Raw genomic sequence first — 16,922 nt, forward strand, 5'->3', positions numbered from 1 at the left:
CAGGTCTCTGCCAGAAATGAAGAGATCGGGCTCCAGTCCAAGAGAGCCTAGTTCAAATCCAGACTCCACAGCTTACTACTGGCCATGTCACCTTGGACAAGGTACTTATCTTTTCTAGCCCTCAGTATTCTCATCTACAAATTCGGCTTAATAGCAAAAACCATCCCAGAGGGTGGTTGTAAGATTCAATGAGAGAATGCACACAAATCTCCTGGTGCAGTGCCCAGCATGTAGTAGGTGCTCAGTTATCAGAAGGCATTTTTTTTTCCAAAGATCTCTGAACTCAGATTCCAGGGCTGGCCAGGGTCCATGCTCTAGCTAGTCTCACATCCACCACCGAATTTGCAGAATCCCAGCACCCAGCTTTCCTTTTCTCCAGCTCAGGAAACACCTAGAAGGAGGAAGGAATAGGCCCAAAATCACCCAAAGTCCCCTGGTCCTGGCACCCACAAGTCATCTCCCTCAGTTACTCCAGCACACCCAGCCATCCTGTGGGCCCCACAGTGGGGAAGGCCGGCAAGAGGGCTCAGAGGTTCTTGTGCTGGCTCTTGGGCATCGCTGGGTGCAGGGTAGAAATTATGCCAGGTGGGAAAGGTGAGATCTGCTGGGAAGCCCCTCCCCCATTCTCACCCAAGCTGTTCCCATGCTCCCCTGGGACAAAAGCCAGCTGCCCTAGGGAGACAGAGCAAGCCAGGGCAGACCTGGAGAAGAAGTGGAGCAGGCGGAGGGCCTGGGGCTCTCAGGGTGCCAGGACTGGCTTCAGCCTTCCCTACCTCCCCAGACCAAGTGCCCCCTGGCATTTACAGGGCAAGGAGATGGGATTATCAGCAAAAGGGATGGGGACAGGGTGGAGGTGTGGGGGTCCAGTTGTCCAAAGAAAGGGGGAGTTTCTGGTGAGAAGAAAGGAGAAATGGGCTTGAATGAGGTTCCATCTTCCACTCCCAGGCTCTCCCTCCCTTTAGGCCCTGAGCCCATCAAGTCACCACACCTGTGCCTCCTGCTGACTTCCAAGCCACCCATCTGCACTCAAAACAAGAAACACTTGTGTGGCCCTGGCACTGATGGGAAGAGCCTTCGCCTCAGAATCAGAAGTGAGTTCAAGTCACTTCTTCCATGGTGTGACCTCAGACAAGCCTCTAGGCCTCACTGGGCCTCTGTTTCCCCATTTGAACAACAGAATGAGCAGGTCTCTGAAGACTGGTCCAGTTCCAGCATGGAGCAATTGAGCCCTCACTGCAGCCAGGCTCTGTGACCGGCACCGCAGATCTCAACACAGGAGAGGATGGAGTCTGAGAGAGCAGGCAGGGTGCCGGGGCAGCCCTCCAGGGATGGGGCAGGACCAAGAGCATGGAGTGGGGAGAAGGCAGATGACAGAAATGGTGGCAAAGGTGCCAGGGCTTGGTGACTCCTTAGCACTAGAGCTTAGGGGAAGAAAGGTACTGAAGACACCTAGCTTTCTGGCTCAACGCTGGTGGTAATACCCAGGGAGGGGAGCTGGCATGAGTAGGTGGGTGGGATTTGGATTTGGGTTTGGGTTTCTTGTGTTTGATCCACCTCAGGGGATGAAGAGGATCAAACCTTCTCCAGCTTGGCCCATGGACCAGAACCCGCAACTGCCCCAGCATACAGCTGGATACATAGGGGAGAGGTCTGGGGCAGCCCTTGCACCAGACCTGGGAAAGAGAGAACAGCACAGGGCCACCTTTTCCTGCTCCCTACTGCGCAGCCTATAGTCTAAATGTCTGGGACTGGTGTCACCATGCTAGTCCTCAAGATGGTGAGCTTCCACTCATAAGGCAAGTCCACCTCCCATGTCCCCTGGGAGGCCTCCTCTAACATACCTCCTCCTCCCCTTTCTCTCCTCTAGGAAGCCCCTGTGCCTTCCCTGGCCACAGCAGTGCCACACCTGATCACACTGTCCCTCTGCTCCCCCAACCTTATGAGGCTATGAGAGTCTTACTCACTCTTGTAGCCCCAAGGCCAAGCTTAGGATCTGGCAGATACAAGACATCCAGGGAATGTTGGTTGCTTGAACAAAGAAGTGAATGAGTATCTAAAGGAGTAGTGAATGCATTAAAAAAACAGGTCCAGCACTAGCCTCATCGAAGTGACTGCCAATCACCCATCTGCTGTGATGACCACCAAAAGTATCACTGCCTACCTCAGTTTCCCTGCCTTCTCCAGCTTGTCCCATGGGCCAGCGCCCCCAACTGTCCCACAGGTCCAGCTTCACCCGAGGCCCTGAGCCCTTTCCAGCTAAGGCAGCAAGGACCTCCTTCCCTATACCCCACTGGTGACAAGAGGTAAGATTTCTCTTTACATAGCCCCCTCCCCATTATCCACACCAATCATGTGCCCTCCTGCTCACCCTAGCTACAGCCTGGATTGTAATGCTTCTGGAGAGGCCTCACTCCTGCTGGGCCCCACCCACTATTTGGAAAACCAGAGCTGACTCTTACCTGAATCACTCATGGACCCAGCCCCACCCGGCCCCACCTCCGCAGGCAGCTTCGCAGTCAGGCAGGAAGGCTCTGGACTCAATCCAACATCTCTTCAAATCCCAGTCCTCCACCCCACCTGACCTCTCAGTGTGACCTTAAGCAGTGAACTGCCCTTTGTGGGCCTCAGTTTCCCCAACTGTAAAAACGTGGTTAATAATGCCACTCTTGCAAGAGTTGTGAGGATGAAGTCAGATAGTCCCTGTGGGCATCCCCAGCATTCAGTAGGAGCTCAATGCTAGTTCTTTACTGGCCCTTGCTTCTACTCCCTACCTGAGCAAGAGGGTTCCTCCTCTTTACCTGTTCAGAACCAGGTTAGGGTTGACCATTGGAGGTAATAATAATAATGGCTAATATTTCTTGAATATCTACTATGTGCAGGGCAGAATGCTCTGTGTTTTAAATGCACTGTTAAATGTGATTTTTCTCAACAACCTTATAAAGTCAGTATTATCACTTCCATTTACAGAGAAAGAAACTGAGGCCCAGTGCTGAAGCAGCTTGTCCAAGATGCACAACTAGTAAGGGTCAGGTTTCAAGGCCCAACCCCTTTGTTCTGGAATATCGGGTACCTGTACCCAAGGCCCAGCATAACCAACCAGTATTTGAAGTTAAAAGGGAACAGAAATGCTCTGTTAGGATGGTAGTTGCTTATGGGGCGATGTGGGGGATCCAATTTGGGGAATATAGTTCAGCTGAGAAGCTGAAAATTGAGAGTCACAAAATAATGTTTTGGTTTTGTTGTTGTTTATTTTTTGTCAGGGTCTCACTCTGTTGCCCAGGCTGGAGTGCAGTGGTGCGACCTTGGTTCACTTCAGCCTTGATCTCCTGAGCTCAGGTGATCCTCCTACCACAGCCTTCTGAGTAGCTGGAACTACAGGTGCACATCACTATGCCCAGCTAATTTTTTTATTTGTTTTTGTTTGTTTGTTTGTTTTTGTAGAGACAGGGGTCTCACTATGTTGCCCAGGTTGATCTTGAACTCCTGGGCTCAAGTGATCCTCCCACATTGGCCTCCCACAGTGTTGGGATTATAGGCATGAGCCACCACACCCGGCCCACCAAATGTGTTTACATCCCTTTCTCGTTGAAACCCTCACAATAGCTGGAAGAAGAAGGTATCATGATCCCCATTTTGCGAAACAGGAAAATGAGGCTCAAAGATTTCCCTAGATTATGCAGAGAGGAAGAAAAGTGGGAGGAGTTTTAACCACTTCTGGAGCACTTACCATATGGCAGACATTATGCTAAAGGTTTTTGGTGCATCATCTCCTTTATAACTCCTAACAGCCCCATGAGGTAGATTTTCCTCTTGTCCCCATTTTTATAAACAGGAAAATTAACTGACTTGCTATAGCCTATACCACAGGCTACATATAGGTGGTAGAGTTGGGATTTGAGCCCTGGCCTGTATGATTTCAACATTTACAAGCATAACTCCCTGTGACACTCATCGCTGGTTATCTTGGATCCCAAACCCTGAATCCTTAAACAAACACCCAGATCCTGCCAGGGATGGGCCAAGAAGATAAACAAGTGGGAGACCCTAAGTGGAGAGTCCCCAAGTTCATCTGGGGAGTTTCCACTGCAGGGCCCTCTGCCCCACAGACCTCTCCACTAGACAGCCAGCACCATATGATTGGCACAGGATGGCTGAGTGGTCATGCCATGGCATCCTCCCCAGCCAGCCCCCGCCATCAGTGTAATCTGCAGAGCATCAGATATCAGTTCCTGGGATCAGGGGACTCAGCCACCTGTGACGGACAAACCAGGGGAAAGAGCCATTATCTGGCTAGGAGACGTTGCTCAGGAAGTTTATGGGCTGTAAAACATCAGTCCTCTCACCCCACTTCCTTCTCCACCATAGTGGAAGGGAGAGGAAGTGTTTCCACAGCCCTCCTCTGGCATGTGGAACACTCTCCTAATTCTGTTTAGAACCTTCAATAGCTCCCACCATCCCCAGACCTCAGCCTGGACTTCAGACCCTGGCATTTGCTAAGCAGCAGGATATCATAGGAAGAGCCCTGGAACAGGTACCCAGTTGATCTGATTTCCTGTAAAATGACCCCCTGAAATTACTGTGTGACCTTGGGCTAGTAATTCTTCCTCTTGGACCTCAGTTTCCCTACCTGTTAGCTAAGCATGGTGAACTAGGCATGCTGAGGATGAAGAGTAGGAGTTTTGGTGTAAGGCAGACCTGGGTTCAGAGGCCAGCTTCAATTCTAGCTGTGTGAATTTGAACCAGTCATTTGTCATCTCTGAGCCTCAGTTTCCTCATCTGAAAATGAGAAAAATAACAGTATTTGTTTCCTGGGACTGTTGTGAGGATAAAATCACTTAGCTCAATTCCTGGCACTCAGGAGGCACTCAGTAAATAATGATTGCTGGTAGAATTATTATAATTAATAAGTATAAAATTACTCCAATTCTGTCATTATGGCCCCAGATGCAAGAAAGAAAAAAAAAAAAAAAAAAGTTGGACTACACACCTAGAAAGAATTTAGGAGAGAATAGTGGCCAGGCGCAGTGGCTTATGCCTGTAATCCCAGCACTTTGGGAGGCCAAGGTGGGAGGATTGCTTGAGTTCAGGAGTTCAAGACCAACCTGGGCAACTTAGCAAGACTTCATCTCTCTAAAAAAACAAAAGAGACAGAATGGTTGTAGGCAAGTGCTAGCTTGGTGTGTCAGGAATGCATGTGGTTACATATATCAAAAACTCCAAATATGGAGGCTTAAGCCCAAAAAGGAGGGAGAATTATTTCTCTCAGATGACAAGAAGTCCAAAGGTAAGCAACCCAGCCCTGTTGTGGCTTCTCGGCATCTCAGCAGCGCCATCAGGAGTCCAGATTCTTTCCATCTTTCAGCTCCGTCATCCTCAAAATAGTTTGTGTCCTTGCACTTAGCACTTCATGCCCATGTTCCAAACAGGAAAAGGTTGGAAAGGGAAGAAGAGACGGCCCCAGGAGATTTCCACTTTACATTTCTTTCACCAGAACCATGTCACATGGCCTCACTTGGTTGCAAAGCAGGCTGAGAAATCGAATTTCTGGAACAGATAGGGAAGAGACAGTGAGTTGGAAATGTCTGCCAGACTCCAGAAAGAGCCTCTTTCTGGCATGGGCTGTGGTTTCGGACGGGTGGCTTCTCTGGAGAATTCAGTAACCAGCGCATGCTGCAGACAACAGAGGTGAGCAGACTTCTCTTGTCCCAGGATAAGGTCTGGGAATAGCAGGACCACAGTGGGTCAGAGCCAGCTGCTCTCTCGAAGGCCCAATCCAGCCCCACTCAGGTGACAAAATCAGAGACTCAGAGCCAGGCAGGGACTTGCCCCAACAGGCCAGGTATCTTTCCTCACTGTACTATGGCCTCTTGTAAAGTAAGCAACCTTGGAACAAGTCACATAAGAAACAGTGTGACCCAATGCAAGGACACCCCATCCTTAGAAAACTTGCACCCAATGAACTGAAAATTTAGGGCACAAGAATTTGCACTTCCAAAAATTCCTTCTGTTCTCAGGCAAGAACCGTAAAAGTCCATTTTCTCAAGTCTTTCAAACAGAACTGGACTGACTGACTCGTCATTTGCATGGAATGTGTGTTCCTGCTTTAACACTTCACTAATAACTTATCGTCATTCAGCCATATACAGTATAGAGAAACATTTTTGCTTACATTATCTTCCCTTTTGATCTACTCAGCAATCTTTTGATGTAGATGTTTTGTGTTTGTTTTGTTTTGTTTTTTTTGAGACAGGGTCTCACTCTGTTGCCCAGGCTGGAGTGCGGTGGTATGATCACGGCTTACTGCAGCCTCAACCTCCTGGACTGAAGCAATCCTCCCACCTCAGCCCCCTAAGTGGGTGGGAATACAGGCACTCATCACCATGCCTGGCTGATTTTGGTTTGTTTGTTGTTGTTGTTTGTTTGTTTGTTTTTTATAGATACAGAGTTTCACCATGTTGCCCAAACTGATCTTGAACTCCTGAGCTCTAGCGATCTGCCTGCCCTGGCCTCCCAAAGTGCTGGAATTACAGGTGTGAGCCACCGTGCCTGGCCAACATAAGTGTTTTTAGCCCCTGAATAAGTGAAGATTATTTCTATTACAAGCAACAGACACAATTCTAACTAATTTTTGCAAAAGAAGGGGAGGTATTTTCTCTCAAGCTGAAAATCCAAGGACAGGCAAGGCTATATCCAGAAATCATATCAGGTTCTCTCTCCTACCCACCCCTGCCCCCCTCTCTCTCCACCCCACCTCTCTTCTCCTCCCTCTCATCTCCTTCTCCTTTTCCCCTCTCTTTTCTTCTTGTTGGCTTCATCCTCAGGCAGGTTCTCCCCAAGTGATGTTACAGAGGTCTCAGGCACCTCCAGGTTTATGCTCTTCTCATGCCCCAATCCCACATGGGAAGAGAATGCCTCTTTCTTAGCCTTTTTCTTGGTACCAGGAGTTCCTGGGACACTTGTGATTGCTCCAGGGATAGCTCACACACTTGTACCTGAACCAATGGCTGTGAACAGGAAGATGGAATGTCCACATGCTGACTGGCCAGTCCCAGACCACATGCCCAGACAACTGAAAGTGGGAGCAAGATGTTCCCCAATAGAAAACTGGTTGCAGTCACCCAAAGAAGAGGGAAGGGATGCCAGATGGGCAGGAACAACTGATGGCCATCAGCACTGCGTCTCTCCATTTGACAGACAAAGAATCCAGGGCTCCAAGAGGGGAAGTGGCTTTTGCCTGGAGCCTCAGAGCTGGTAGGTTAGGAGCCTTACTGGCCTTGGGCCCTGGGCCTGGATGGAGAGCAGGGGGAGGGCCATGTGGTGAGAGTGCTCTTGCATGTCCAGAACCCAGCCTGCTTCAGACCTCCTCACAAGAGAGGGAAAGGGGTTTGCAAGGATGCCGGAAGCCAAAACTGCTTCTTCTCCATACTTCTTGGTATTTGCTTGAGCAGGAAAAGACCTTCATGTTTATTGAGCAACCAAGGCATGCTAGATACTTCTGGTACTTCACATATATAATGTCTTCAATCATGTTTTTCAGAGGTGGGAACTGAAGCTAAGAGACATAAAGCGATTTGTCCAAGTCACACAGTCTTGGAATGGTAAGGCTCGGACTCAGCCCAGGTCTGGGATGACTCCAAAGCTTGTGCTCTTTTCTTGAATGTTTTCTCAATGGGGTTCTGTTGACAACGTGTGTAGGACTGTCCTGCACAGGGCAGAAATCTTAGCTGGCTAACAACCAAAATTTGCAACCCTTCCTGTACCCCGCATATCCAATCTCCACCCTCAGGAGGCTACCTCTGCCCCTGGGTGATGACCTCAACCAACTCACCAACTCTGGTTCCTTTCCATGGGTCCAGGGACACACATAGAGAAAGCATTTGGCTGAGTGTGTTGGCTCACACCTGTAATCCCAGCACTTTGGGAGGCCAAGGAGGGAGGATCACTTGAGCCCAGGAGTTCAAGACCAGCCCGGCCAACATGCTGAAGCCCCATCTCTACTAAAAATACAAATACGAACCAGGCGTGGTGGCACGTGCCTGTAGTCCCAGCTACTCAGGAGGCTGAGGCAGGAGAATTGCTTGAACCCGGGAGGTGGAGGCTGCAGTTAGCCAAGATCGTGCCACTACATTCCAGCCTAGGTGACAGAGAAAGACTCTGTCTCAAAAAAAAAAGAGAAAGTATTTCATAAATGTTCCCTAAATGAATGAATGGAATACTCTTGAGTCGATCAAAAAGGACTAGGTGTGAATCCCAGCTGTACCATTTGCTAGCCAGATGGCATTGAGCAAACTACTTAAATCCTCTGTGTCTCAGTTTCCTTGTCTATAAAGTGGGGGCAATAATAGCATCATCCTCATAGGGTTTTCAGGAGGATCAAATGAGTTAATGCTTGTAAAAGCCTGGAGGCTTAGGACACTGCCTGGTGCTCAAGGATTTCATCAGCCTTTGTTCAATGGGGTGAATGAATGAATGACTATTTATATGTTTGTAAACTATAAACTCTGATTACAGTTCACACACACTTTGGCTTTTGTTATCTTGTTTGATCCCCTCCATCACCCTGCAAGAGAGCATTATGTACATTTTACAGATAAGGAAACTCAGGCAAAGAGAGATGAGGTGACTTGGCTGGAGATTTCTGCTTGTTGAACTACAGTTCTAAAATTTCAGGCTCTGGCTTCTCTCTATGCATGCTATCCCCACAAATATACATATTGTAAGCCGAGAATGAGCAAGTGAATGAAGGAGCTGCTGGAATCCTGATCCCAGCCCCTCAGAGCAGCTTGACGGGGAGAGCTGCCCCAGCTCCACAGCTGGGAGGAGTCAGTCTTCCCTCCATCCAACCTGGGACTCTCTCGTGGGGCTGCCCAGTGGTCGTGTGGGGTAAGTGTGGTGTGCTTGTGTTGGGAGGAGGTATGTGTGTGTTGTGGTGGGGAAGGGGTATGTGAGTCATCAAGGCACTGGGGAAGGAGGAGGCCCAGCCATCCAGCCAGGACCACAGGACCACAAGAAAGAACCAGGTGGTGAGTAGGACGTGCAGCTGGCTGCCCACAACCACCCACTCCGGAGGAGAGGAGCACCAGCTCTGTGAGCACCCCAGAGACTCCAAACCTGAACCCCTCCCCCAGGCCACCCTCAGGACAGAAACTGGGAGCCTCCTAGGGGCACCCAACACCCAGCACACAGGAGTGACCTCGCTGCTCTGTGATTCCTTCAGTTCCACTGCACCCATCCTGCAAACACTCAGAACATGACATCTTGGCCTACCTCCAGACAGGCCCTGGGAGTCCTCAGCTGTCAAGGAGCTCCGAGATGATGGGATGAACCTCAGGAACAGAAGACAAAGGAGAGAGGAGAATGCTGGGAACCTCCTTGCAGGGACTCACTTGCCAGATTCTTAGGAGGGTCTCAATTCCCAAGTGCTGAAGGTGCACAAACCAGCACCTGACCTGTTGCTGCCTTGCTGAGGCCACAGGTTCCATGACCAGACCTCCACCTGCAAAATGTCTCTGGACTGCCCACTCCCTTATCTTCTCACCTCTTCTCTGACAGACCATTCAGCCCACATTGTCTGCACCCCAGTCTCCTCTGACCCTCACTCTGAGTCCCCCAGCACCCCACCACCACCCTAGCTCATCACTCCCGTTCACTTCCCCTACCATCCTTTGGTTTCTGTCACCCCAAACCATCTATGGTTTTCTGTCACTCTCTTGGCAAAAAGAGACACACTGACCTGGGTTTACATCAAACTAGCTGTGTGACCTTGGCCTTGTTGCTTCAATTCCTTGGGCCACAGTTCCCCCACTATAAAATAGAAATATTTTGTGAGTGTTCTATACAACAATGGAAGCAAAAATACTTACCACATATTAGGTGCTCAATAAATATTACATTTTCTTTTCTTCAAAGGCTGCTACCTAAGAATTGGGTTAAGAAACGGAGAGGGGAGACTTTCTGACCTTTATGCTCCCCTTCATTCTCCTTAAAAAAATTGTTTCCAGCCAAGGATTCATCCAAACAGAACTTCTCGGCAAGAGTGAAGATTCTGAGGGATATTGACTCTCCCCTGGAACATGCTGTAGCCTGGGAGGCATTTACGAATCACCTTTGGGGTATGTCAAGGGGATATCTGCAAGTCTAGATTCATTTCAGCATTATTCCCAATAGCCAAGAGATGGAAGCAACCTAAGTGTCCATCAACAGATACATGGATAAAGAAAATGTGGTGGCCGGGTGCGGTGGTTCACGCCTGTAATGCCAACACTTTGAGAGGCTGAGGCAGGTGGATCACGAGATCAGGAGTTCAAGACCAGTCTGGCCAAGATGGTAAAACCCATCTCTACTAAAAATACAAAAATTAGCCGGGCATGGTGGCAGGCGCCTGTAATCCTAGCTACTCGGGAGGCTGAGGCAGAGAATCGCTTGAACCCAGGTGGCAGAGGTTGCAGTGAGCCGAGATCGAGATTGTACCACTGCACTCCAGGCTGGGCAATGGAGCAAGACTCCGTCTCAAAAAAAAAAAATAGAAAGAAAGAAAATGTGGTAGGTAGACGCATTGGAATACTACACAGCCTTTAAAAAGATGGAAACATTCACAACATGGATGGAACTGGAGGACATTATGCTATGTGAAATAAGCCAGCACAGAAAGACAAGTACTGTATGATCTCACTTATATGTGGAATCTTACAAAGTCACTCTCATGGAAGCAAAGAATAGGAAGGTGGTTATCAGAGGCTGGCAGAGGGAGGTGGGGAGGAGGAGAGATGGGGAAAGGAGAGATGTTGATGAGTGGATGCAAAGTTTCAGTTAGGAAGGAGAAGTTTTAGTGATCTATTATACCTGCATGGTGACCACAGTTAATAATAATCTGTCATATATTTCAAAATTGCTAAAAGATTTTCAACATTCTCATCACACACAAAAAATTACAAGTCAGTTAAGTGAAGGATTTGTTAATTAGCTTGATTGAATCTTTCCACAACAAATACACAGATCAAAACATCACATTAGCCAGGAGCGGTGGCTCACGCTTGTAAATCCCAGCACTCTGGGAGGCCAAGGTGGGCAGATCATCTGAGCTTAGGAGTCTGAGACTAGCCTGGGCAACACAGTGAAACCCTGTCTCTTAAAAAAAAGTGAAAAGAAAACTAGCCAGGCATGGTAGCATGTGCTTGTAGTTCTACTCAGGAGGCTGAGATGGGAAGATTGCTTGAGTCCAGGAGATTAAGGCTGCTGTTAGCTGCGATCATGCCACTGCACTCCAGCCTGAGCAACAGAGCAAGACCCTGTCTCAAAAAAAAAATCACATTTGATACAGTTTGGCTGTGTCCCCACCCAAATATCACCTTGAATTTTAATAATGCCCATGTGTCAAAGGCTGGGCCAGATGGAAATAATTGAATCATGGGGGTGGTTTCCCCCATACTGTTCTCACGGTAGTGAGTCTCACAAGATCTGATGGTTTTATAAATGGGAGTTCCCCTGCAAGCTTTCTTGCCTGCTGTCATGTAAGACGTGCCTTTGCTCTGCTTTGCCTTCCGTCATGATTGTGAGGCCTCCCTAGTTAGGTGGAACTGTGAGTCGATGAAACTTCTTTCCTTTATAAATTACCCAATCTTGAGTATGTCTTTATTAGCAGCATGAAAACAAACTAATACACATTGTATCACATAAATATGCATAATTATTTGTCAATTAAAAAGAAATTAATTTTAAAAATAAAAAAGGAACCACCTGTGGGTATTTTTTCAAATTACACACACACACATACACACACACATGTGAGCATACATGCACATGCAATGAGATTCTGATATTGCTTTCTTCCCATGCAATCATGAGCCTCCATTACCAATGAGAGTGTAGAGTACAAAAGAAAATGGAGAAGCACTGAGATAAATCATTTATATGCCAAATCATGTCGTACTGACAGTCTGCTTAGATCACAGCCATGGACACCTCCCCTCACCAGGTCTCTCTTGGCTGGAATCTCACACCACCTTCCTGAGGCACGATTCTCCTGGATCTGTCTCCTAGGAGTCTTTTAACTTTCTTATCCCAACCAACCCAACTTAATTCAACTCAACTCAATGCATCTTGACTATCCTAAATTCAACTCAAGCCAACCCAGTTCAATTTACTTCCACTCAACCCACTCAAATCAAACGTTAGGCAAGGTCAATCAAACTCTCAACTCCAGTCAACTCAACCCATTCCAACACAACCTGGCTCAGTTTAACTCTACTAAATTCAGTTCAAGTCAAACCAACTCATCTCCACTCAACCAATCCCAAACCAAACTCCACTCATTCAACCAAACTAAAATAAATTTGACCCAACCCTTCCTGACATGACACAACAACGCAACTCTACTCCACTGTACTCTACCCAAACAAAACCAATTACACTCAACATAATTTAACTCAACTAAACTCATCCCTGTCCAGCTCAGTTCTTCCTTTATATCTCCTCCTTCCTTCCAACAATAAAGACCTTCCTCCCACCTCCCCACCAGGTATCCTGTCATTCCCTAAATGACAAAAAGTAATGCTTATCCCTAAACGACAGGATATCTGGTAGGGAAATGGAACACAAGAGTTAATACCTGATCTAATGAAAGGGGAGATTTTTCTTTAGACTTTGCCTCTCCTTGCTCTTCTCCCAACTCTAACCACATCCCCATACATATAATAACTATTATTCCTCCCTGACTTTGCCATTTGCTACTACCCTTTAATGAAGCCCCAAGGCCACGAAGCCTTAGGCCTGTGAGGGCTTTCACCTCTGCCCACACCACCTCTAGGGAGGTGAGGTCTGGAGGAGATTTAGATTGGGGGACAGGGAAAATTCCAAAAGAAGATTTGATGAGCAGAAGAGGGACCACCAGACTGGATACCTTGCAGGGAAAAGTAGGGTCTGAGTTGACCTCCAGGGAGCAGAAAACTCTGTCCCTGGCTTCTCTGCTCCATCTGCCTGGCACTGTCTTCCCTCCTTTTTGTGGCCCAGTCCTCCTTTGCCTGCCTTTATCAGCTTTGCACTCTCTCACTCACTCTCTTTCTCTCTCCCTCTCTCTCATTATCTCTGCTCTGTCTGTGTGTGGCTGTCTTGGACTCCCCTCCTCTTTCAATAATTCTGTATTGCTGTCTTCCTCTCATTGACTCTTCCCCCTCTGTCTCTGTTTCCGGCACAATCTGCTTCGTGTTCTAAGCTTTGGGTGGGGAATTATTCCTCCTGAACGGAGATGCCCCTGTCCCTTCATCCCCTCCACCCTTTCTCCACCAGGGGAGCCCTAGGTCAGCCCCGACTGCCTGAGAACCAGGAGCTAAAGCTACTTCCCCAGTCACAAAATTAGCATTAGACACAATAGAGCTGGAGGAAACTGAGGCCAATCTTCTCATTTTATGGATAGGGAAACTGAGACCCAGAGACTGGAGGGGGCCTGCCCCAGATCATACGGAGTTAGGGGAATCAGAATGAGGCCCTCCTGAGGCTGGAGAGCCCAGAATCTGAACCCAGATTAAGGAGATTTGAGCATCAGGCTGGGAGGTGGGTAGGAAAACAACAGTGTCTGTCCCCAGAAGCCATCTTTGCGAACGGAAGTATCAATCGCCATGCCATTACTGTCTCAGAGCAGTGCTTCACTGACTCGCTTTTTCCTCCATCTCTCTCTCTTCTCTGTGTCTTTCTCTACCTCTCTCATAGTAAAATGTATTGTTTGGAGGGTGGGGAGGAGGAGAGCCAAGAAGATTCTGGGTGTCCCTTTGATGAGAGTCATCCACCACTGACCCCAGCCCTTCCACCTCTTGGGGTCAGGACTGCAGGCACCATTCTGAGAACACCAGGGGGAAGGCCTCATAGGCCCAGGGGAGAGGAGGAAGCAGGGGTTTGGCCTCCCACCAGAGAGTGGCTGCTTGTGAGGGATAGGGCTGGGGTTTAATGACTCAACTATCGTAAATTCAACTCAGTTCAATTTACTTCCACTCAACCCACCCAAATCAAACCTTACCCAAGTCAATCAAACTCAATTCCAATCAACTCAACCCAACCAAACCCATCCCAACACAACCCAACTCAGTTTAACTCTACTAAATTCAGTTCAAGTCAAACCAAGTTCTAGTCTAGACTGAACATAGAATCCAGCCACTGCACCCTTGGCCACAGGCTCCCCAGCCAGCCAGGCACAGCCTCCATGACTTTGCTGGTCAGGGTGAGCTCTCAGACAAGGCCAGGGCTGCATTCCTTCCCACTCACCTTCCCCCCTTTGACCCCTATCAGCCAGCTGGGTAGTCCAGACTCCAGAAGTAACCAGTGCTGGGGGGGTGGCTACTGGGCCAGAGGCAGGCTAGGGTAACAAAAAGACCCCTCACTGCTCCCACAGCACTCAGGGTGGCCCCTCCTGCAACCCAGCTATCTCCTCCCAAGCCTGTGACCTGCTGTATCTCTAACTGCAAACCTTCCCGCTAGAGTTGCCTCCTTCAGCAGCTCAGAGTTCCCGGGTGCCAGCCTGGGCCTTCCTCAGAACTCTAGGATATCTGAATATAGAAAAGGAGAAGAGAAGGCCACGTGGTCTGTGTGGTGGGCAGAGGAGAAGCTGGGAGGGGGTGGGGTGGCTGCGGAACTAGGCTCTAGGCCCATGGACAGGCACCACTAGCACCCATCCTGACCCAACCTCCAGTTCCCTCCTCAGTCCTTCTCTGAGCCCCAGCTTCCCACCTTTCTGTAGGGGGTGCCTCAAGTCATTGAGCCCAAACCTCCATTCAACTGATCTGGAGACTGAGGCCTACAGCTGGAAGGAGTTTGCCCGAGAACAAGAAACAGCGAAGGAGCTGGAATCCAGGGCTCCTGGCCCCCAGGCCAGGGTCCTTCTCCAGTTGGGTCTCAAGATGAAGTTTGTTTGGGGCCCTGATTTCTGCCCCATCTGCCCAAAAGGTTAAATTCAGGCAGCCCACCTCCAACCCAGAGAGTGTCCTGTTTCTCAGAACCCACGAACTCAGGCGCTGGAGGGAGCTGGGAATCCCAGCACACTCCAAGCCCTCCCTCCTTCCTCTTCCTTCCCTCTTCCTCTGGCTCCCCTGTTGACCTCTGGCTGGACTGGCTCTTCCTTCCTCTTTCCCCAGAACCCCTCTCCCCACCCCCAACAGCACTGGGGATAGACAGAGAGGAGGGATCTTAACCCAGGCCTGGACCTTGAGGCACATGGGTGGCAGACGTGCAAGGCAAGAGTTCATTTGCAGCCACCCCATCAGGCAGTCTGCATTCTTGGACCCAGGAAACTGAAATCCACCTCCTCAGTCTCCCGCTGACCCTGCTGCTGCTCAGGGCCCACAGCACAGGTCATTTTCTCTGCCCAATGGGCCCTCAGAGTCAGGTAAGCAGCAATCACCCTCCCTGCCAGCATCACTGTTTCCAGAGGCGACAAGCTCTTGGAGGCAAGCTCCTCCAAGAGGCATGAGTCCCGCCTCAGCCCTTACGAGCTGTGTGACTTTGAGCAAGTCACTTTGCCTCCCTAAATGGCCAAACCCTCATCACTAACATGGAGATAACTGTGTGCATGGGCTTTAAAAGAGAAAAGAGATAGCATGGATAAGCACGTGGCACAGAACCTAGCATTTAAATGGTTAATGTCATTATGAAGTAGAGGAAATGCCCCTGTTCTGGCCATGGCTTTTCACCAGATTTGTATTATTTATTTTCAAATCCTTTCTGAGTCTAATCTAGTTTTTTAGTTACATCCTATAGCACGGAGTTCAAAGTTTAACTTAATAACCAGTGCCTGCTGGCTGGGCGCAGTGGCTCACGTCTGTAATCCCAGCAGTTTGGGATGCTGACGCGGGTGGATCACCTGAGGTCAGGAGTTCGAGACTAGCCTGGCCAACATGGTGAAACCCCGTCTCTACCAAAAATACAAAAATTAACTGGGCATGGTGCCATGCGCCTATAATCCCAGCTACTTGAGAGGCTGAGGCAGGAGAATCGCTTGAACCCGAGGGGTGGAGGTTACAGTGAGCTGAGATTGTGCCGCTGCACTCCAGCCTGACCAACAGAGGGAGACTCCATCTCAAAAATAAAAATAAAAATAAAATAACCAGTTCCTTAGTGCTTACTTTGTGCTTAGCACCTGGAACAAGGAAGAATAAGACAGAAGCTTCTGTACCCACAAGGTGCCCACACTGTGATGGGGGACACAGGCATTGACCACTGACCGGGCAATGACCATGAGATAAGTCCTGGGAAAGAGGAGAAGAGGAGGCAGGTGAGGTACATGCAGGGCACCTAACTCAGTCCCCAGGGTCTTCCCAGAGAAAAGGTGTTCTTAGCAGAGAAGACAGTATGTGCAAAGGCCCAGAGACAGAGAGCTCCCCTTTTGAGGAATTGTGAGAAGTAGATTACATCTCAAGTGGATAACAGCTAGTACAGTTGACCCTTGAACAATTCAGGGGTGGCAAGGCATGGGGACTCATGCTTGTAATTCCAGCACTTTGGGAGGCTGAGGCAGGCAGATCACTTGACATCAGGAGTTTGAGACCAGCTGGCCAACATGGTGAAACCCTCTCTCTACTAAAAATACAAAAATTATCTGTACATTGTGGCAGGCACCTGTAATTCCAGCTACTCAAGAGGCTGAGGCAAGAGAATCGCTCAAACCCAGGAGGCAGAGGTTGCAGAGAGCCTAGATCACGCCACTGCACCCCAACCTGACAACAGTATGAGACTCTGTCGCAAAAAAAATAAAAATAATGCAGGGATTAAGGAAACTGACCCCCATACAGTCAAAAATTCACATATAGCTTTTGACTCCCCCAAAACCTAACCACTGATAACCTACTGTTGACCAGAAGCCTTACCAATAACATGACAGTTGATTAACACATATTTCATGTTATATATATATATATATATATATATATATATATATATAT

The sequence above is a fragment of the Piliocolobus tephrosceles genome, chromosome 14, assembly GCF_002776525.5.
Source record: "Piliocolobus tephrosceles isolate RC106 chromosome 14, ASM277652v3, whole genome shotgun sequence".
NCBI lineage: Eukaryota > Metazoa > Chordata > Mammalia > Primates > Cercopithecidae > Piliocolobus > Piliocolobus tephrosceles.